The sequence below is a fragment of the Gorilla gorilla genome, chromosome 14 (assembly GCF_029281585.2).
Source record: "Gorilla gorilla gorilla isolate KB3781 chromosome 14, NHGRI_mGorGor1-v2.1_pri, whole genome shotgun sequence".
Taxonomy (NCBI): Eukaryota; Metazoa; Chordata; class Mammalia; order Primates; family Hominidae; genus Gorilla; species Gorilla gorilla.
This window is the reverse complement of record NC_073238.2, coordinates 29,655,554-29,676,195: the sequence shown is the minus strand read 5'-3', so window position 1 is coordinate 29,676,195 and position 20,642 is coordinate 29,655,554. Positions and strand designations below refer to the sequence as shown.

Genomic DNA, 20,642 nt, shown 5'->3' with positions numbered 1-20,642 from the left:
CTCTTCTCATGGTAAACGCATATATATCATACACATATATAGTGTCATCAATGTATATGTAATGAGCCATTTTCACCATCATTAAGTGTGCAATTCAGTGGCATTAAGTGCAGCCACAGTGTTGCGCAGCCACCACTTCCGTCCACCTCTAGAATTTATTTTCTCAAACTGGCACTCTGTCCCCACTCAACACTCCCCACCCTGTCCCCAGCCCCTGGCACCCACCCTTGCCCTCTGTCTCTGTGGATCTCCCTCCTCTCATGTAAGGCCCTGTCTCTCTCACAGGAGCAGAACCCTATAGCAAGTGTCCCTTTATGATGGCTCATTTCACAGAAATGCCCTCCAGGGGTCAGCCATGTTGTGTCGTGTGTTGGAGTGCCTTCCCTTTCCAGGCCGGCTCATATTTCCTTGCCTGGGTGAACTACGTTGTTGTCTCTCCCTTCGTCTGCAGATGACACTGGGCTGCCGCCACTCCTTTACTCAGTCGCACACCAGCCAGCCTTTCACACACACCCCCTCATGCAAGCCACCCTCACCAGGCCCCTGTGACCCTTGCCAGACTCAGTGAGCATTTGCAGGTCACTGTCCTTCACCAGCAGCAGCAGCAGCAGCACTGGACAGATGGAGCCAGCCACTGCTCCTCCCTGACCTGTGAGGGGTCCTCACCGGCTCAGGTTGCAGGACCCCACCAGGAGCCCTCAGGCATCCTCCCCCATCGCTGCTGCATCTTCCCTCTGCACCTCTCATTGTGTCCTGGGACTTGCGGCGTCCCTTTGAGCTCACCCAGGCTCAGGGCTTTCAGTGACATCTCTATGTGGTAAGAACTTGCAAAGTTCCATCTCCAGTACTTTCTGGAACTCCTGTGTCCACCTGCCAACTAGACATCTCCACTTGGATGACACTTCCTGCATGACACACCCAAGGCTGACTCCGGACCATTCTCTCCTTGCTTCCCTGTTGCAGGACCTGGTAGCTCCATCTTTCCTCTTGCTCAGGCCAAATCTGTTGTCCTTAACTCCTCTCTGAGCCCTGCATCCTGGTCATGCACAACCCCTATTGGCTCCACCTTCAAAATTGATCCCTGATGCAAAGAGTTATCCCCTCTGCTGCTACCAGCCTGGCCCAAGTGACACAAGGCACATGTTCAGTGACAAATTCTTGGGGTAACATTTTGAAAATTTCAGCACCCATGGCTTTACACCCACCCTTCCCTGTGGGTGTGGCTGCTCCCCAGCTCTCTCGTCCTGCTCTCCCCAGGTGCCTCGGCTCCAGGGGGACAAGGCTTTCCCTGGGCTGCTGCCTTCCCTGCTCCCTTCCCAGTCCCCAGAAGGGTGCAGGCCTCAGAGGCCTCCAGAGCAGAGCCTTGCCCACCGCAGCAGCTCCAGCTGGAGGAGGTTCCCCCTACTTCCTGTACCCCGACCCCTTAGAGCAGCAGAGGCAGAAGCAGAGGCCTGCTTTGGAAAATGACATGTTTTTATTTCTATGTTGGCAGTGGCTTTTTAGCACAGTAAGAATGTACCCACAGGCCCACCAACCTCACCCAGCCCCAGACCTGCCTCTGTCCGGGTGTCGGGGAAGCCTTTCTTGGGGTCACTCAGCCGTCTCGGGACTGGATGTGACAGACATACGTGGGTTAAAGCTGCTACACAGAAGACTGGAGGTGCAGGAAGTGCATCTGCCTTAAGCCTGGACGTGGGAGCCGTGTCCGGGGTCCCTTCCCGGGGGTGTGCCCAGCGGAGGGCACAGGGTGGGAAGCCTGAGCAGGCCAGGTTAGCAGCCCAGACACCCAGGACGGAGTATTGCAGCCTCTTGCCTCACAGACCTGTGGGCAAAGGGACAGTGTGGGGACAGCCCCGAGGCCCCCACCATGCACTTTTCCAATCCATTCTGGGGCTGGGGACCACACACACACATCCACACAACAGACTCGCACACGCAACAGCTCAAAGCTTTTGTTTTGCCTCTGAAAGTTAGATCTATAAATTCACACTCCTAGGCTAGGGGCAGAGGGGTAAGGTAGGGCTCACAGGGATGGGAGTGGTAAGGAGAGGATGGTTTGGGCTCCTTCCTTTTTTTAGAAATATACAAGCAGAAATCTCATTCTCTCAAGTTTTTATACAATGTGCAAAATACAAGCCTCCTTTGCCCAGAGGCACCATTTACATCTGGTATTCACCTTTGCTAAGAGATAGAAATCTATATATACTCTACATACTCACGCACGCGTGTACTCGCACCCAAGCTCACACAATTGATATTGGTGGTGATTGGTGCAGGAACCAGAAGGTTCCACTGCTGGCTGGCTCTCTAAGCTTCTATAACAGGGATGGGGAGAGGGGTATAGCCCAGCTGAAATATTTGTCTTGTTTCTGCTGCCCCTCCCTTGCCTCCCTTCTCCTCTCTCTCCTCCCTCCCATCTCTTCCTCCTTCCCTTCCTCACATTTTCCAAGCTGCCACTGCTGCTTCTGGGGTGAGGGGTCACCCAAGGGTGTGCTGCAGAGCAGAGCCTGGAGAGGTGGGCAGGGGGTGGGCGTGGCAGGGGCAGGAGAAGAGCAGCACTGTGGGTGGGGGTGGGGCACTAGGCGGGGCCTAGGACCAGCTGGGCTAGGACTGGAGGGGGAGACGCATCTATTTTTGGTGGGTTGTGATATTTTTGGCATTTTATTAAAAATGGAAAAAGTTGTTTTAGTGAGCACTCATGGTGCTTTCTCCCCTCCTCTCCCAGGCAGACCCCAAAAGTGTCAGGGAAAGGCAGGCCCCCTGGAGGGGTGGGGTGGGGCTGAAGCAGGGGCTGCTATGGCTACCAGAGGTGAGCTGGTGATGTGAGCTGAGCTGTCACATGACACTCTCCACCACAACGACCTTGCTGCTCTCGGACACTGGGGTCAGGGTGGTCAGGCCCCTGACATCTGCGTCCTGAGCTCAGTACTCCAAGTGGTGGAGGCCCCAGATGGGCTGGGTCAGGTGCTGCCAGCACTGCAGGAGAGGACATGTTGAAGCCCCCAGGGTCACCTGCTCATCCCCACGGTGACTTCCTCTGCCTCTCTCCAGTTCCCACTCCCTGGCTAGGAAGCAGGCTGGGTTGAATGTTCACAGCAGGGGAGGGGAGGGCGGGCCGGGCGGGAGCCTTACCTCAGCCATGGTGCCCTTGGCCCTGAGGAGGCAGCACGGGAGGTGCAGCAGCACACACAGCATGGAGGACAGTGCGAAGGCCCAGCCTATGGCTTCACCCCACCACGGGTACACGTAGGTGTTGTTGTAGACCAGCGGCTCATAGTACACAACGTTGAAGATGAAGATGCCCTATGGACCAGAATGCCACGGTTAATGGGGCCCCCACCCCGTCCTGCCTCTCCCCCTACCCCGCCCCACCTCCCCCAGCCCTTACCATGCAGACCAGTGGGGTGAAGAAGGACCAGCACCATTTCATCCAGGGGCAAGGTCGGTACCCGATCATACAGGCAATGTCGTCCGTGAAGCGGTCAGCTCCTGTGGTGAAGCGAGGCGGGAGGGCCAAGCTGGAGACCTGCCTTCCCCGCCACCGTGCCCCAGCCCAGCCCTCAGCCATGACCTACCGTACACCCGGGCCATCACCACGCACTCCCAAAAGGCCTGCCAGAGCAGGGTGGTGCCGCTGGACGAGTAGTAGTCAAACAGCAGGAAGACGTACATCCCGCCCTGGGGGACAGCCCAGTCAGGGAGGATGGCGGACGGCCACCAGAGGTCACAGGCAGACCCCCCACCCCACTGACGTCAGTCACCATGGAGAGATCAATGACAAAGCGGAGGGCACAACAGAGGGCCACAGAGATCTCCCTTTGGAAACGGAAGTAGTAGGAGGCCGGGAGGAGGTCGAGGAGGCCGGTGATGAAGCCCTCCACACCTACAAACTGTGGCCAGGGCAGCTCAGGCGGAGCCCCGCACCACCCTCCACCCCTTTCCTTGCCTGCAGCCCTCACTCTGCCCCCCTCCTGGCTCCCTGTCCCAGAGCCCCATGCAAACCTGGCTGTCAAGACCAAGCAGCAACAGCATGAAGAAGAACAGGGCAGCCCAGAGTGGGGCCACTGGCATCAGTGTGACAGCCCGCGGGTAGGCGATGAAGGCCAGGCCCGGCCCTGTGGGAAAGGTGCAGGCTCTAGACCTTGCAGCCGATGTCCTGCCCTGCGTGCACCCTGAGCCCTGCCTGCAACACTCACGCCCATGCCCACACCTGCCTCTGAGGCGCTGTCAACCCTGGGTCGTGCAGCAGGGGCTGGCAAGTCCTGTCTCTGTCAACATTGACAAATCCCAGGACCTGCCCCCGCAGGCCCACAATCTGACAAGTTCCGTTTGAATCCTCGTCACCTTTCAGCATTTCTATTGCGTGTTCTTGTACATCATGCATCTGGGTGGCAGTTGCTGCTCTGGAGGCGGGGCTGGGGGTAGGGCCCTACCTGACTCTGCCACCTTGGAGATGTGCATGCCCTGCTCTGCAGCCATGAAGCCCAGGATGGAGAAGACCAGGAAGCCAGCAAAGAAGCTGGTCCCACTGTTGATGAGAGCCAGGATGATGGCGTCCCGGAGGGGTGGAGGGGCCAGAGTGGATGGGTTAGGCTGCTGGGCAGGGCAGGACAGGGCACGGGTGGCAGGCTGGTGGTGCTTACTTGTAGCAGTTGTTGTTGAAGTGGTTGTAGCTGCCCAGGGCTGTGAGGGCCCCCAGGCCAATGGCGTAAGAAAAGAAAATCTGGGTCCCCGCATCTATCCATACCTAGAGGAGGGCCGGAGAGCACAGGCATGAGGAGCCTGCAGGGCTCCCCACCAGCGCACTGCTGCAGCCTCCCCACCTCCACCTCACCTGAGGGGACCCCAGCTTTGACCAGTCAGGCTTGAGATAGTAAATGATGCCATCCAGGGTGCCAGGCAGCAGCACTCCACGCACCAGCAGCACGACCAGGACCACGTAGGGGAATGTAGCAGTGAAGTACACGATCTGGGGGACCAGGCTGCTCAGCGGGGACTGCGGCACCACCTCCCTCACACGCCCACTCCCAGCACCTCCGGTCCCCCTTGCAGGCAGGTATGTTCAGAGGTTCTCATTCTCCTCCGAGCCATGGCTCCCACCAGAGGAAGCTAGGGGCAAGGCTGGGCCCCGGCAGCCCTGGCAAGTGCAGTGGGGAAGCTCTCTGGGCGCCTTGTTTGTCTGCAGGGACGCATGTTGGTGGGGAGCGGGCGAGCCTCTGGGAGCTCTCCTCAGTGGGGACAGGAGGCGTGGAGCATGTGGGGAGTGAGAGCTGTGTGAGTGTGTGGGCAGTGCAGGTGTGGGAGGCCCAGGCAAGGAGCAGGATATTGGATCGGGGCCGGGTCCCCCTCCTCTTCGGGAGAGAGGTGGGGGCTGAGCAGGTGGAGAGTGGAACTGGGCCAGGCAGAGGCAGGCAAGACACGGCTGCCACACCGTCTGCCCCCTCTTCCCACATGCTGCTCTGGGGACCTTGTCCCCCAGGGAGCTGGCCATGTCCCACAGCTCTGGACACTGTCTTCTTTGTTCAGGTTACTCCCCAGCCTGACCGGGAGCCCCCAAGGGATGTGGCCAGACTCTGCTCTGGGTCCCCAAGGCAAGATAGGCAGGTAACAGATGGCCAGACCAGGTCCACCAGACTGTCACAAGAGTCAGAGACTGGCAAGAGGGCACCGGTGGGGGTGATGGGCACAGGGAAGGGACAGTGCCTGCCGGGGCCTCTCCCCACAGTGGCAAAGGATGCTGGGCCCTGGATTTGTAGGGTGGGGAGCATTGCTTGGCTTTCAGTACCTCCCCCTTCCTTAGGGCTAGACTCTGGTCACCTCCCGTTGCCACAGGTGTGCCTGGCACAGACATCCAGCTCCCAGGGCTGAGACACCCTCCCCCCTGCATGCCTCTAGTGGTACCTTTCCCGTGGATTTGACCCCCTTCCAGACACAGAAGTAGACCAGCACCCAGCAGGCCAGCAGACAAAGGGTCACCTCCCAGTTGAGGGCCCCTGGCACCTCCAGTCCCCCAGACAGCCTCAAGACTTTGTTCCTAGGGGAGGGAGGGAGGTCCCATGAGGCCTGTGCCAGCAGAGGATGGAGCCACAAGGTCCACCCCCAGGAGTCGTGGCTCCTTTCTCTCCCACAGCCCAGGGTTCAGCGGGCCCTCTTGTCCATCTGGGCTGGGCCTGGAGCCCATGAGCCCCTGGCCTTTGGGAGGCCACTCCCATCCCACCCCACATGCAGCCCCAGCTCTCCCATCAGGCGGGAGTGACCAGGACAGTGATAGGCTGCCGAACCCAGGAAAGAGGCTGACCTGGCCCAGCCCCTGGGGCTGGCCCCAGGACTCTCCGAGGGCAGGAAAGGGCAGGCAGGGTCCAGGAGGGACTGCCAAGCAACACCCTGGTCCCCCCTCAGGGCCATTCCCCTGGAGCCGGGCAATGTGAGGGAGACCTGGGGGATGGGATGGGCTTGGCCCAGAGGTGCTGGACTCACTCCCAGAACTTGATGACAGGGGACCGGTGGTCAGCAAGCTGGTCACAGGTGAGGTTGGCCAGGCTAGCATTGGCACAGTCTTCATGGCGGAAGATCTCCACGTAGTCGGGAGTGTTCCAGGTGTGGCCACATGTGGCCCAGGGCAGCGTGGTGGTAAAGGACTTGACCAGGTAATAGAAGCCCCAGGCCAGGACCATGATGTAGTAGCTGTTGCAGTAGAAGATGATCACCATTGAGGCGTAGCCCAGGCCTGGGGCCGGGAAGTCCTTGCCATGTAGGTTCTTTCCTGGCCACCTCCCCCTGCCACCCCTTCATCTCCCCACCCAGGCTGGCAGTGCTCCCACCGTCTGTCCTTCTGGAGCCTTGTTTGTGGTGCTCCTGACTCCCCTGGACTCCCCCTTGTGTGAGCCCCAACACTGGGCTGACTCCGCAGCCTGACTCCTCTCCTCCAGCCGCCCCCTAGACCCAAGGCAGGGCGAGCCCCTCTCCTCCTGTCCCCATCTGACCAAGTGCTGTTGAGTCTCCAGCCTCACACACCTGGCCCCTTCTGTGGGTCCCACTGCCACCATGGCAGTTCCAGGAGGTCCAAGCCTCCACCTGGCCACCCAGTAGCTCCAGTCCTCAGCAGCTGGTGGTGGTGGTGGTGGGAAGGGGGGGAGTTTCCAGTAGCCTGAGGTAGTGTTGGAGACAGTTGCCCCCACAGTGGGCAACCTTAGTACGTCGCTCCACCTGTCTGTGCCCCAGCGTCCTTGGGGATAGTAATAGTAGGACCTACCTAGAGAGCCAGGTGTGCTGGGCAGGTCCCATCCCCAGCCCGGCTATGCCTGGCCTGTCCTTGCCTTGTGGAGCTGCCTATGCCCCCTCTAGTCCCTGGTTCCCCAAGTTCGCTGTGCGGCCTGAACATCTCCTCCAGGATCCCCCCTCAAGACTGGGATGCCATCACGTGGCCCCAGGCCTGGTGCTCAGGACAGGAAAAGACTTCTCAAGTGGGAGCCAGCTGGGAAAAGGGGGCAGTCCCTGAGGCTGGCCAAGGGCTGCTCACCTTTGAACAGGGGACAGATGTTCCAGACATTGATGCTGCCTGCCTTCATGAACTGGCCCAGCTCCAAGAAGAAAATGGGGATCCCTCCGACCAGGGAGATCAGGACGCCGGGAATAAGGAACACACCTGGGGGTGGAGGCACAGGGTGGACTCAGGGTGGCCCCCAGCCAGGCTGCCCAGGCCCAGCAGACCAGCCCAGACTCCAAAGGCCCCATCACAACTTCCCACTGGGTAAGTCAGTGTAGGGGTGGCCACTGACTCAGGCCCCAGGTGGGGTCTTCAGGGGGTGGGTTCAGTGTGTTGAAGAGGCGCTACAGTAGCCCCTGGGCCATTGAAGCCCTATTCCCTGGGTGGCAGAGAGGCCCTAGGCCCACAGGGCTTCCAGCCCCATGGTTACTTGGGGTGATGGCCATGGAGGACATGCACGCTCAGACACGCAGGCTGTCCCTAGTGCCGCAATTCCCTGTTTCAGGCAGCACAGTCAGGGCACATGCGTGTGTGTGTGTGCGCCAAGGCTGGGTGATCAGGCCTGAGGGGCTCATCCAAAGGCAGGGAGCACAACTGTCCTGCACTTGGACGCTTGCCTGCAAGTGTGAGGTCCAAGGCAGAGGGCGGGTGGGTCACAGTCCGCTGCTGGTGGGATGACCACGTGCAAGGACAGAGGGATACAAGTGCGGGAAAAGGGGCCAGGCCGGCCTTAGCAAGCCCAGGGAGTCGGGCTCTGCAGGAGATAGGGCGTGACACAGGCCCTGGCCAGCAGGCTGGGGTGGGGGTGGCAAAAGGGCAGGGAGAGCTGGGTGCCACTACCCTCTTCTCCTCTCTGGGCCTCCTACCCTTGCCCTGGCTGGGCTCGCTCCACTACTCAGAGGCTGAGCTTGGCTGCAACTTGCCTGACTCCAGGTCCCAGCATCCTTCTCCTGACCTTGGGCAAAGGCCTTTGCTCTGGACCTCTGTTTCCCACCCATCACCGGGTCACTTCGGCTTCCAGCAACCCCAGTGCTGTTTTGTAGTCACAGGACACACGCGTGCCCATCGCTGTTGCTAAGCTGGGCCCGGGCGGGCGGGCAGGCATGGGACGTGCGTGCAGTGTGTCCAGTGGCGGCGCCAGGCGGGCCAGGCCGCAGGCTTCCCAAGCCTGGCTCGGGCACCCAGTGTTCTAGGCCCGGGCCAGAGGGGAGGGGCGGGAGGGCCGCCAGGGGAGGGGAGGGCAGGGGGAGGGACAGAGTGGCCCATTGTGTGTGTGTGTGTGTGTGTTCTGTGTTCTGTGTGTGCACACGTGGGGGGCCCACACAATGTGCCGCTTGTGTGCCCGACCCGCGGGGGCAGCCAGGGCTCCTTACCTCGAGGAGACCCCAAGGAGCAGGCCTGCTTTCCCACCTCGGCGGCCAATCGCTCCTCCCAGCCCAGGAGTCTGGGGGGCAGTCTCGCGGGCATCGCCCGCCCGCTCCCCTCACCCTGCCAGGCACATGACTGCGAGGGGGGTGGAGGCGCCTGGCTCAGCCACCGAGCGGCAGCGGCGGACCAGGGGTGGCCCCGACCCCGCGTGCCCGGGGGCCAACCGCTGCCCGGACTTCACCCCTCCGCGGCGGCTCCTGTGGTCGGGGGTCGGGCATCGGGGGCCGGCAGCCTGCTGGGGGAGGGGGCCGCGGCGGGCGGGGGAGCTCACCTCCGCCGTTCTTGTAGCACAGGTAGGGGAAGAGCCACACGTTGCCCAAGCCCACGGAGAAGCCCACGCACGACATGATGAAGTCCATCTGGCGCGTCCAGGTCTCTCTCGCGCGGCGGCACGGCCAGGCGGCCGCCGGCTGTCCCCAGGCCCGCGGGGCCGTCGCCCTTGGGCCCCGTCGGGCCCGGGCGCGGTGAGGGGGCCTTTCTTCTGGTCGCTGGACACGCTATAGATGCCATTCTCGGCGCTCTTCTTCGCCATGGCCCCGGCGGGCCGCACGGCCGGGCCGGGGTCGCGGCCCCTCTCGGGGGGCGGCGGTCAGGCGGGGGGCACCGGCGGCACCGGGAAGGGCTCCGAGGGCGCGGGCCGGCCGGGGGCCGGGGGGCGGCCGGGCCTGGGGACGGGGCGGCGGGCGGGCGGCGGGGTGCGAGGCGCGGGCGGCGCTGTCAGAAGAAGTCCACGAAGCACTTGAAAGTGAGCCTGAAGAATCTCCTGTGTTTCGGGGGCCCGGAGGCGCGCGGGCGGCGGCGGGGCCTGGGCGGGTGGCGGCGGTGGTGGCTCCCGAGGCTCTTACCCGCGGCCCGGGCGGCGGCGGCAGCCGCGGCTCCTCGCCCGACCCGAGGCTCAGCCTAGCGGGGCGCGGGCGACATCGGCGCCCGCGGTCTGCAAGCGGCGGCCGGAGCAGGGGCCGGGTCCCGCGGCGGCTGACCAGCTCGCCCGCGACTCCGGTGGCGGCGGCGGCTCAGGCGCGCCTCGCCCTCTCCTTCCCGGCGGCAGCGGCTGCAGCCGCTCTCGGGGCCGCGGCGGGCTCAGCGACTCGCCGCCGCTCTCCGACTGTCCCTCTCTTCCCCATCCCCGGCCGGCCGCAGCTTAAAAACCGACTCCGGGGTGATGTCACTATCGCCCCACCCCCACGGCCGGCCGCCCCCTCTCCCCCTCCCCTCCCACTCCCCCTCCCGCATCCCTCCCTCCCGCCCTCCTCGTCACACTCCGCTCACCTCGTCCCTGCCCTCCTCCTGGGGAGGAGACGCTGCTCCAGCGGGAGGCAGGATGGTGGCTACCTGGGGCGGCTGCCAGCTCCTCCCGCAGGGCTCCGGGCCGCCCCTCGCCCCAGGGTCGCCGGCTCCTAGTGCGGCCCAGGCTTTCTGGCCGGCCCCTCCCAGCCCTAGGTAGACGTCCCCCGGGCCCCCTCAGCCCTCCGCCTCCCCTTCTCTCCCTTTCTCCCCACTCCTGGCAGGCTGCAGCCGTCTCCTCCCAGTGCTCCCTCCTTCCTTGAGCTTTGTCCACCGCTACCCACTGGGGGCTAGAGCTTCCCGGCTACCCTGGAAGCTGGAGGCCGGGACCAGCTCTTCAGGTGACAGGCCTCTGTGTCTCCACAGTGGCCAGAGGGGAGCCTGCCTGACTGATGAGCAAGGCTCGACTTTGTCACCAAGGCAGAGAAGGGGCCCGGATAAATGACCCCGGCGGCCCCCACCCCTGCCTGGTGTGAGAGTGGGTAGGGGCTTCGGACTTGAGGGGACTGGAGCGGGAATAAGGCAAGGCTGCCCCCTGGTGCCTGGCGGGTGCACAGACCCTTCCCCAAAGGCCTCAGCCCTGAGGTCCTGGCTGCCCGCCCCCCACCCACACCGTGTTCCTCTCCCCAGGACCCCCCAGGCCTACCCAGCAAGAGTCAGCTTTTTGGGCTGCCTCTCTGCTGCCAGCTGAGCAGCTTGTCTAGAATTTTCTAGGACTAAGAGTAGCCTGGGGGTGGGGTGGGGAAGGAAGTGGTCATTGTCCTGGCCTGGGAGGTAAAGTGTGCCCCCCTCAACTTCAAGCTCCCTGATCTGATCGTGGACACTGCAGTCCCCAGATGGCTCATCCCGTTAAGCTAAGCCCGCGGCCATCCCTCCAGCTTTAGGAAAAAAAGCAGTTCTGGCCCAAGCCAGATTGAGCTTCCTGGGTGAGGGAGGGGCAGTGTCCCCACCCAGGCTTGGAGGAGGAGCCTCAAGGGGTGTGTGTGGTTGGGGGAGACAGGCGGTGTCACCTGTGCTTAGACCAGGGGCGGTGGGCGGGTACCTTGAGGTGGCAAGGTCACATTGCTCATCAGAAGTTTCTCACTAGGGTCTTCTCTGGCCCAGCCTTTGACTGAAGCTGGTCTGGAGACAGGGGCATTAGAGAAGTGACTCATAGATGGCCTAAAGAAGCGGGGCCACTCAAGGACCCAGGACAGAGGGAAGAGGGCCAACCCAGCTGGACCACAGGCAAACCCCATGGCCTTTGAGAGAAGAGAGAAGAGGACCCGGTGAAGTAGGCTCGGAGGCCCTCAGCCCAGCAGGAGTGCAGGGTGGGCGCGTGATGTCATCGAAGGGAGGACAGTGACCTGGGGGAGGGCCGCTTTGAGGGAGAGTACAGGCCACGGCCAGACAGCTCTGGGAGCCGAGGGCAGGGGAGACTTTCAGATGTTGCTTGTCCAAGGGGTGGGGGTGGAAGGGAGAGAGAGCAGAGGCTCGAGAAGGATGTAGGAGAGCTGATGGCACTTTGGGGACAGCCTCAGGGCTGCAATTGAGGAGGGCTCCTTCCCCCATGCAGGCTTTTCCTCCAGGAGCTGCACCAGGAACTCATAGAGGATCAGGGAGAATTCTGAGAACACGCTACTGTGGTGCTGCCTAGAGAGGAGGATAAATGATGACAAGTACATCTCTGAGTAACATACGGGCACTTGTTCATGAAAACTGTTTTTCTGAAAGCTTGTGAAGGTCTTGAAATACTCGCTATCTGTTGAGGACAAACATTTACACCCTCCTTCCACAGGGAGTTCAAGCAGCCTGGATGGGTCCATCTATGGATGATCTTCCCCAGCCCCTTCCTCTTCCCAGGTTATCCCTGGCTCTCTGTGTGAACAGTTCTCATCAGTGGAATGTCATTGATGAAGTGAGGTCTTCAATTTTCTCATCTACTGTGTGGTCATGTTATTTTCCTCATCTGAGGCTTAAAAACTCACCTGCATGCAGCACATGACAGCTTAAAATCTCTTGTGAACAAAACAGTAACAAAGACACCCACCAGGGTTGAGCATCCCATGTTGATGACAGCGACCACCAGGGGTCAACGTCCTCTTCACAATCCTGTGTCAGAGCATCACTTGACTGATTTCATTAGCAACTTCCCAGGAGAATCAGCTTATAAAATACTTGTCCCATTTTCCATGCAGATGTAACCCATCTATTTTACTGAAGAAATAGGAAGAGCTGAATGCTGAATTCACTGAATGTCTGCAGGTTGTGCAAGTTTGTGACTTTCTGATTTCTGATCTGTGTGGACCACTCTACAGATTTTTCTCACTGGTGTGATCAGCCTTCTGGATGTCAAATATAATAGACTTTCATCATATAAAAGTCAACACAAGCTCCTCATGGTTTCAGTGCTCAGTGACGACTCTAAACTTACACAATGTGTTTCTTTATTAGTTTTGTTTTCTGGTATCTCTACTCGGCATCTTCACCACACCGATTTTATGTTTCTTATACAGGTAATTGATAATTTTAAAATTTATTGGTGCTTACTTTAATTAAATAAGCAGACAATATCTTAGAATTTAAAAAAAAAGTGCAGTAAAAGGAAACGCAATAAATTTTAATGTAAGGAAACCAGCAGCTGAAAGCAAGGGAAATCTCTTCTGCTGCATAGGAGGGTATGGAGACCTCATAGTACAATGATTTTCTGCAGTTTAATCATTATTGCCACACAAGTGATAGCATCCTCTCTCTTTATATCAGCACATTCTCTAACGTACAATAAAGACTGAGCACAGATACCGCCAACCAGACTGACCAGCACCTCTCACTGAGTGCCTGAGCTGATAGTGATAGATATCACATTTGCCTAACAAAATCATTACAACCTGTAAGGATACCCACCAGTCATAAGGAGACAATTTAAAAAATTTAGTCAAAGCCCAAACCTGATAGGTAGTCATTTATACTTAGAAGAATTAACTCTTATCTTCACATGTATTTTTCTTAATCATACAGAAGCTACTAGAGTCACTGTCCAAGTTACTGAATATCTTATTCCTAGAATGAGACACTGCACAATGTGTTCTGACACGAGGGGATGTAGCTATAGTTAAGGGACAGGAGATGTGATCATGGGAACAACAGTCTGTGATCCAGCAGTTCTTTCTCCCTCACAGTTGACCAGAAACAAGGCCCCAGCAGAACAATGGAAACATTGACTTAGATCTCCACAGTCTGATGTGAGATAAACAGCAGGTAGTTTATGCTTCCATTTTATAGTAGGAAATTTAATAAAGAAGGGCCATTTTGGGGATAATACTATTCTCTAGGATGCTTAAATGCCCCCAAACAGCACTACAGTGTCCCATGGCCAGGAGCTACAATACCTGGGTCTAGAAAGCAGTGGACAGAAATACCAGTTTCCCTTGCCACATGTATGATGAAAATTTGAAGAATGTTTCTTTCCTTCTCCATAATCATAGGCTGCGATGGACTGGAGGTCCTGGTACATAAGAATAGATGTGTCTCCAGTAGGAACAGAATTAGTCCCATAAAATAATTGTGCTGCCGTGGTTCTCATACTGTTGGAAGAGCTGACCAAGAAAGTATTGTAACAGCTGCAGTGTTTATTGATTCCTATCATATTTGGGGCTACATTCGCAGCTACCAAGGGAAAGAGAGAGAAGTAATTCTGGCCTAGATAGAGTCTATAGATTTTTTTTTCTTTCCTTCAAACTGAGGTTTAAAAAAATCACATCAACTAAAATGCAGGTGATGATGAAATGATCAAGGACAACAGCCATTAAATGTTTCAGGTGTGTTTTAACCCAAAGTCGCACAACATGTGAGAACATGAGCTCTGGAGTCGGGAGAATCTCTGAGGAGAATCTAGAAGGTGGGTGAGAGGAAACAGTGATTCACGTCTGAGGAAATTGCAGGGCTACCTCCTGTAGGGGAAACGAAAGCCTGAGCCTCTCCTACAGTGCGCTTTCTAAAAATTTTTGGCTGACTTATTGTATTCTTCAGCACCAATTTTTTTTAGTTCTCTTTTAAATATTTTTATCTCTTAAAATTCTCACAGTGTTCTTGCATGCTGCCACTAGCTTATTAAACATGATTGTAATATTTAAATTTTCTGCCAGGAAATCCATATGCTTTTATATTCATTGATGCCAGTTTCTGGACCTTTATGTTGTTCCCCTGTTTGGACCATATTTCCCCATTTCTTCATTTTCCTTGATGGTCTTTGTTGCCATCTACTCATCAAAGAAAAACAGCTCTTTGTTCATCATAACAAAGAGCCATACTCTTCCAAGCCTAGGCCCTTAGAGAAAACCTTCACCAATCACCCTGTCAGTGATTGTGGATCGCTCAAAAACTTCATAATAACTTCACAATATTCAAACTTCTGTCTCTGTTCTTAGTGTCCCCCAGGTTTTAGAGCATGTTGGGTTGTGGCAGGACTCCTAAGTAGGGGAGGTAGAAACTATTTACTCAAGCACCCTCTTGAACAGGTGCACCATTCAACACAGTTTTATTATTGAGGTATGATTCATCAGAATAATGTCAATTCAAGCGCCTCTCAACCAGTTGTCTAACATTGAAATGTTATAATTTATTATTTGGATCTCTCTGTCGTTTATCTTTTGAATCTTAGGTAAAATTACAAACTAGTATAAAATTGCCTATTTGGCAAATGATCTGCTGCAGAATTTTCATCTTCTATGTATCTCTGTTTGCACTTAAATCCAAGTTTATATTAGGCATGTATCTGGAATGTAGAAATACATCTTAAAATTCCTTCATTTTTAAAAAGATTATGGGGTTTCCAGAAGATGGGAGAATATTCTTTATTTATAAAATACCTGATTCCACATTTTCCAATAGTTTCCTCTTTATCAACCTCCTCTCACATTATACTATATTAAGCAAGGAGAAATTAAAACACACCGTCCACACTTTGCATAGAAATCCCTTCAATCCCCTCAGCTTTTTTTTTCTTTTTTTGACGGAGTTTCACTTTTGTTACTTGGGCCTCGGCCTCCCAAATTGCTGGGATTACAGGCATGAGCCACTGCATTGGGAAGCTCGAACTGGGCAGAGCCCACCTCAGCTCAGCAAGGCCTACTCTCTCTATAGACTCCAGCTCTGTGGGCAGGTCATAGCTGAATAAAAGGCAGCAGAAACTTCTGCAGACTTAAACGTCCCTGTCCGACAACTCTGAACAGAGTAGTGGTTCTGCCAGCATGGCATTTGAGCTCTGAAAATGGACAGACTGCCTCCTCAAGTGGGTCCCTGACCCCCGTGTAGCCTAACTGGGAAACACCTCCCAGTAGGGGCCAACAGACACCTCATACAGGCGGGTGCCCCTCTGGGACAAAGCTCTCAGAGGAAGGATCAGGCAACGATATTTGCTGTTCTGCAATATTTGCTGTTCTGCAGCCTCTGCTGGTGATACCCAGGCAAACAGGGTCTGGAGTGGATCTCCAGCAAACTCCAACAGACCTGCAGCTGAGGGACCTGACTGTTAGAAGGAAAATGAACAAATACAAAAGAATAGCATGGCCAGGCATGGTGGCTCAGGCCTGTAATCCCAGCACTTTGGGAGGCCGAGGCGGGCAGATCACAAGGTCAGGAGATCGAGACCATCCTGGCTAACACAGTGAAACCCCATCTCTACTAAAAATACAAAAACAATTAGCCAGGCGTGGTGGTGGGCGCCTGTAGTCCCAGCTACTCAGGAGGCTGAGGCAGGAGAATGGCGTGAACCCAGGAAGCAGAGCTTGCAGTGAGCTGAGATCGCGCCACTGCACTCCAGCCTGGGCAAGAGCAAGACTCTGTCTCAAAAAAAAAAAAAAAATAAATAAATAAAAAGAAAGAAAGAAAGGAATAGCATCAACATCAACAAAAAGGATATCCACACCAAAACTCCATCTGTAGGTCACCATCATCAAAGACCAAGCTTAGATAAAACCACAAAGATGGGGAGAAACCAGAGCAGAAATGCTGAAAATTCTAAAAAACAGAGCATCTCTTCTCCTCCAAAGGATCACAGCTCCTCACCAGCAACAGAACAAAGCTGGATGGGAATGACTTTGACGAGCTGATAGAAGTAGGCTTCAGAAGGTCAGTAATAACAAATTTCTCCAAGCTAAAGGAGCATGTTCTAATCCATCAAGAGCAAGCTAAAACCTTGAAAGAAGGTTAGATGAATGGCTAACTATAATAAACAGTGTAGAGAAGACTTTAAATGACCTGAGGGAGCTGAAAACTATGGCACAATAATTTTGTGATGCATGCACAAGCTTCAACAGCAGATTTGATCAAGTGGAAGAAAGGATATCAGTGATTGAAGATCAAATTAATGAAATAAAAATAGAAGACAAGTTTAGAGAAAAAAAGAGTAAGAAGAACGAACAAAGCCTCCAAGGAATATGGGACTATGTGAAAAGAAAAATCTAAGTTTGATTGGTACACCTGAAAGTGATAGGGAGAATGGAACCAAGTTGGAAAACACTCTTCATGATAGTATCCAGGAGAACCTGTGCAACCTAGCAAGGAAAGCAAACATTCAAATTCCGGAAATACAGAGAACACCACAAAGATACTCGCTGAGAAGAGCAACCCTAAGACACATAATTGTCAGATTCACCAAGGTTGAAATGAAGGAGAAAGTTTTAAGGGCAACCAGAGTTGTGCCATGGCACAGTGTTGTGCCGTGTCCTTTCTCTGTTTTCTTGCCTGTTTATTTATGTCAGATGTGCCACCTACATGTAATAAGGTCAGAATTCTGCCTCCAGTAACACATCAAAGGTGACCTTTGATTGTACTTTTGATTTATGCTCCAAGATATTGATTATAAATTTCATCACCGTCATATTTTATGTCAAAATAAATCTGCATAATCCGAATGTCAATACATTTTGGAATCTATTAAATAACTGAAATTGCAAGAAATATTACCCACTCCAAAAACTGGAGAGATGAGCATGTCCAGAATTGCAGTTAGCACTTGCTTAACTGGTGCAGAAACTGCAGAAGCTGCAGAAGCCACAAGTTGTTGAGGGCACTTACATGGTAACCACTATAGACGTCTGAAAGACAAATGTGGACTCGGTAAATGTGAGCATTCCAGAGGGTCTTATACTTCTAAGGTTTCTGGACTTTCTCTCCAGAAACCTCCAGATTCTAAAATATACAATCCAAATAAATTTCCTGTGGGTCAGAATTGAAGATGAAATGAAGATGATTAATTATAGAAAAATACACCAGGAGCCTACTTCAAAAGCTTCTAAAGGGAATGACTTTTCCAGAACCTTATCCTATGTGAAGGAAGACAAATCTCCCATTCCAGATTCTCCCCCATTCTTCCATTATTATAGAATGAGTAAAGTTAGCCAAAAGGGGTAAGATGTACGTAAATAGTCCAGGGAGGCCAAAACCACAAAAGGGAGTAACAGCCAAAAATGAGCTTTTCCCCTGGAGATGCTTTGTTAAGGTCACAGCCCAGAAGACGAAGCCTGTTGAATCTCTAGGTTTCCATTGGAAGAACAGGCAGTGCTTACCTGCACTGCACAATCCATTCTAACTAGGATGATGACTATGGATTAAAGATGAAAGTGTGGCAATGCACAGACTCTATCTGAGGAGAACACAGAAACACTAAGACAATGACAGAGGGTGAGACAAAGGCAGTAGAGCAATGTGAAGCCTCTGACATCATGATTTTTAAGACCAACATCTTGTAAATGCCATCATAGATCTCAGCTTCTTTTATTATGGGGACTTTGTTGGTTTCCTAGCTGAGAAAGTGAAAATAACAACCTGCATGCACTTCCCAAGTCTCCACCTGTATCCTGTTTGCTTTAAATCTCTAGGAGAAGAAAGTCAGATAACTTGGCCTAGTGTCAGTGTAGGAGGCACTTCCTAAAAGCTACATATTAGGAAGAAGGGAAAATGTGTGTTATTGGAATAGTGGATATGGAGTGGGCTTTCATCTGAACGTATCTGCACCTGCTGGTATTCTCAGATGCAACATTCAACTGCAAGAGCCCAGTGAAGAAACATGGCACTCCCAAATCTCCTGTAAGTTTTTGTCTTCATTTTGGTTCCATTAATGAAGTGAATCTGGAGCTTCAGAGAAGGGGCTCCCTCCTGTGTCATTGAATCCTTGCTCTGGGTCTCCTTGCAGAGTTCAATAGGTTTAGTAAGGCTAATCAATTGTTTCAAGAGATGGTGTCAGCAGCATATGGTGTCACTGAAGGAGTATGATAAACCAGGACACAGCCATTTCATGCTGGGCTAGAGAAGCTTGGGGGAAATGATTTGTAAGTCCCAGCAGGAACCTCTTTGCAAGGCAGGGTCTGGGCTATTGGGGGCACAGACCAGGTGAGTTAGATATCAATATGTAAAGATGAGGACCTATGGATATGAATTGAAAATATATAAATACTTCAAAAAATTCCAATAAATTGAGTCCAAAATTAACCCAAATTATTCAAAACACAAATTCCTTGACAAATATTTTGGGAGCAGTGAGTTCATAAAGAATTTGAAACTACCGTTTCAGCTTCTGATTCTTATTGTTCCTGAGATGAGAAAATCATCTCTAATCACACATCACAGAGCAAATCTGTAAACAAGAGTGTTTCTATTGAAGATCCTGGGGGATCTGAACACCAGTCACGTGCTGGAGACACTGTTTCAGGAGCGCCCAGCAGATCTCAGAGGGACCTGCTGGTCACTCATGTGGGACATCAGCAGTAACTTCCTCAGTCATCAGTCAGCTGTGCTGGTGACTGATGGATCCAGGACAGAACCAAGGCACCTGCTCAGTGTCATGGAGAGTGATGGTTCCAGAAATTATCCAGGTGGTCTCTGTGCTTATAAAATGTAGGTTCACAGTGAGGAGCATGTCCTGAGGGGAATTGTTCTTCTGTGAAAGGACCTCTGTTCATGAATGTTCATAAATGGAGCAGGGCATGCATTTCCTCAAACAGGAATAGGGCTTGGACCATCAGCATCTCACTCTTGTAAATCTGATGTGTCATTTATCTTCCGTTTCTTATTATTAACCAGGCTTTGTGCTATGAAATGCTATCTCATGAATATGCAAATAACCCGAGATCCACTGAGGTAAATTTGGATGTCTGTGCCCTGAGAGCATCACCCAACAACCACATCCCTCTTCTATAGAAGCCCCTGAGAACACAGCTCCTCACCATGGACTGTACCTGGGGGATCCTCTTCTTGGTGGCAGCTGCCACAGGTAAGGGGCTCCCAAGTACCAGTGATGAGGAGGGGATTGAGTTCAGTCAAGGGGGCTTTTATCAACTCCTCCATTCTCCTCACAGGTGTCCATTCCCAGGTTCAGCTGTTGCAGCCTATGGCTGAGGTGAAGAAGCCTGGGTCCTCAGTGAAGGTCTCCCGCCAGGCTTCCAGATACACCTTCACCAAATACTTTACACAGTGGGTGCGACAAGGCCCTGGACAAGGGCATAGTGGATGGGATGCATCAACCCTCACAATGATAACACACACTATGCACAGACGTTCCGGGGCAGAGTCACCATTACCAGTGACAGGTCCATGAGCACAGCCTACATGGAGCTGAGCAGCCTGAGATCTGAAGACATGGTCGTGTATTACTGTGTGAGAGACACAGTGCAAAAACCCACATCCTGAGAGTGTCAGAAACCCCAGGAAGGAGACACCTGTGCTGACACAGAGGAGATGACAAAGATTATTAGATTAAAGATTTGCTTAGAAAATGACATTAAGTCATTAAAGAAAAGGAACAATATTAATGTGTATTTGAGAAATTTTAATTATTTGAGAGATTTTCCTACAACATTTATTCTGTAAACAAATTTCAATGATTAAAGAATGAATCAAATTAATGAAACTAATATAGAACTTCCTCTGAAGGTATCTCTGTAAACATTAATTTCTTAATCAGTGCTGTAAGTATTTTGGAATACAGACACAAAATCACATTTTAAGTCTGCATTCATGTCTATTAAAAATGCCAAAAAAATCTTTTGTGCATGTAGCATTTTGAATTCCCACCATCAATGCATGATAGTTCTTGGTTTTCCACATTCATATTGTCATGTATCCTTATGAGAATTGTGTGTTTTAACCAATCTAGTAGGTGAGTAATGGTATCTAATTTTTATTTAAATGCACATGTCCCTCCAAAAGTTCATATTTAACAATTTTCCTATAACTTCTGTTGAGATGCCTCTCCTGACATTTGGTTCATTTTAACTGCATTGCTTCATTTTGATTCATTGCAAGTTTACTTGCATATTGCTTATAAAAGTCATTTGACAAATTAAAAGAATTCATTTCACAAATATGTGACTTGGAAGTATTTTTTCCAAGTCTGTGGCTGTCTTTACTCCCTTATCAGTGTGTATTGCAGAAACATATGTGTGTGTGTGCATGTGTCTGTGTGTGT

General features: G+C 53.3%; 1 long non-coding RNA gene and 1 pseudogene across 4 annotated transcripts; one reads left to right on the top strand and one right to left on the bottom strand.

The window, feature by feature from the left end:
* Positions 1 to 1,834: 1,834 nt before the first annotated feature.
* Positions 1,835 to 9,461, bottom strand: LOC115931457 (sodium- and chloride-dependent creatine transporter 1-like; annotated as a pseudogene).
* Positions 9,170 to 20,128, top strand: LOC129526259 (uncharacterized). Of its 4 annotated transcripts, XR_008670880.2 has the most exons (6): positions 9,170 to 9,286; positions 10,565 to 10,680; positions 11,286 to 11,508; positions 11,754 to 12,693; positions 19,259 to 19,448; positions 19,534 to 20,128. It is a non-coding gene; the product is annotated as an uncharacterized lncRNA (long non-coding RNA). The 4 variants fall into 4 exon arrangements; XR_008670878.2 differs by lacking the exons at positions 9,170 to 9,286; positions 10,565 to 10,680 and adding an exon at positions 10,174 to 10,354 and having other exon boundaries at positions 19,534 to 20,127; XR_008670879.2 differs by lacking the exon at positions 9,170 to 9,286 and having other exon boundaries at positions 10,488 to 10,676.
* The last annotated feature ends 514 nt before the right edge of the window (positions 20,129 to 20,642 follow it).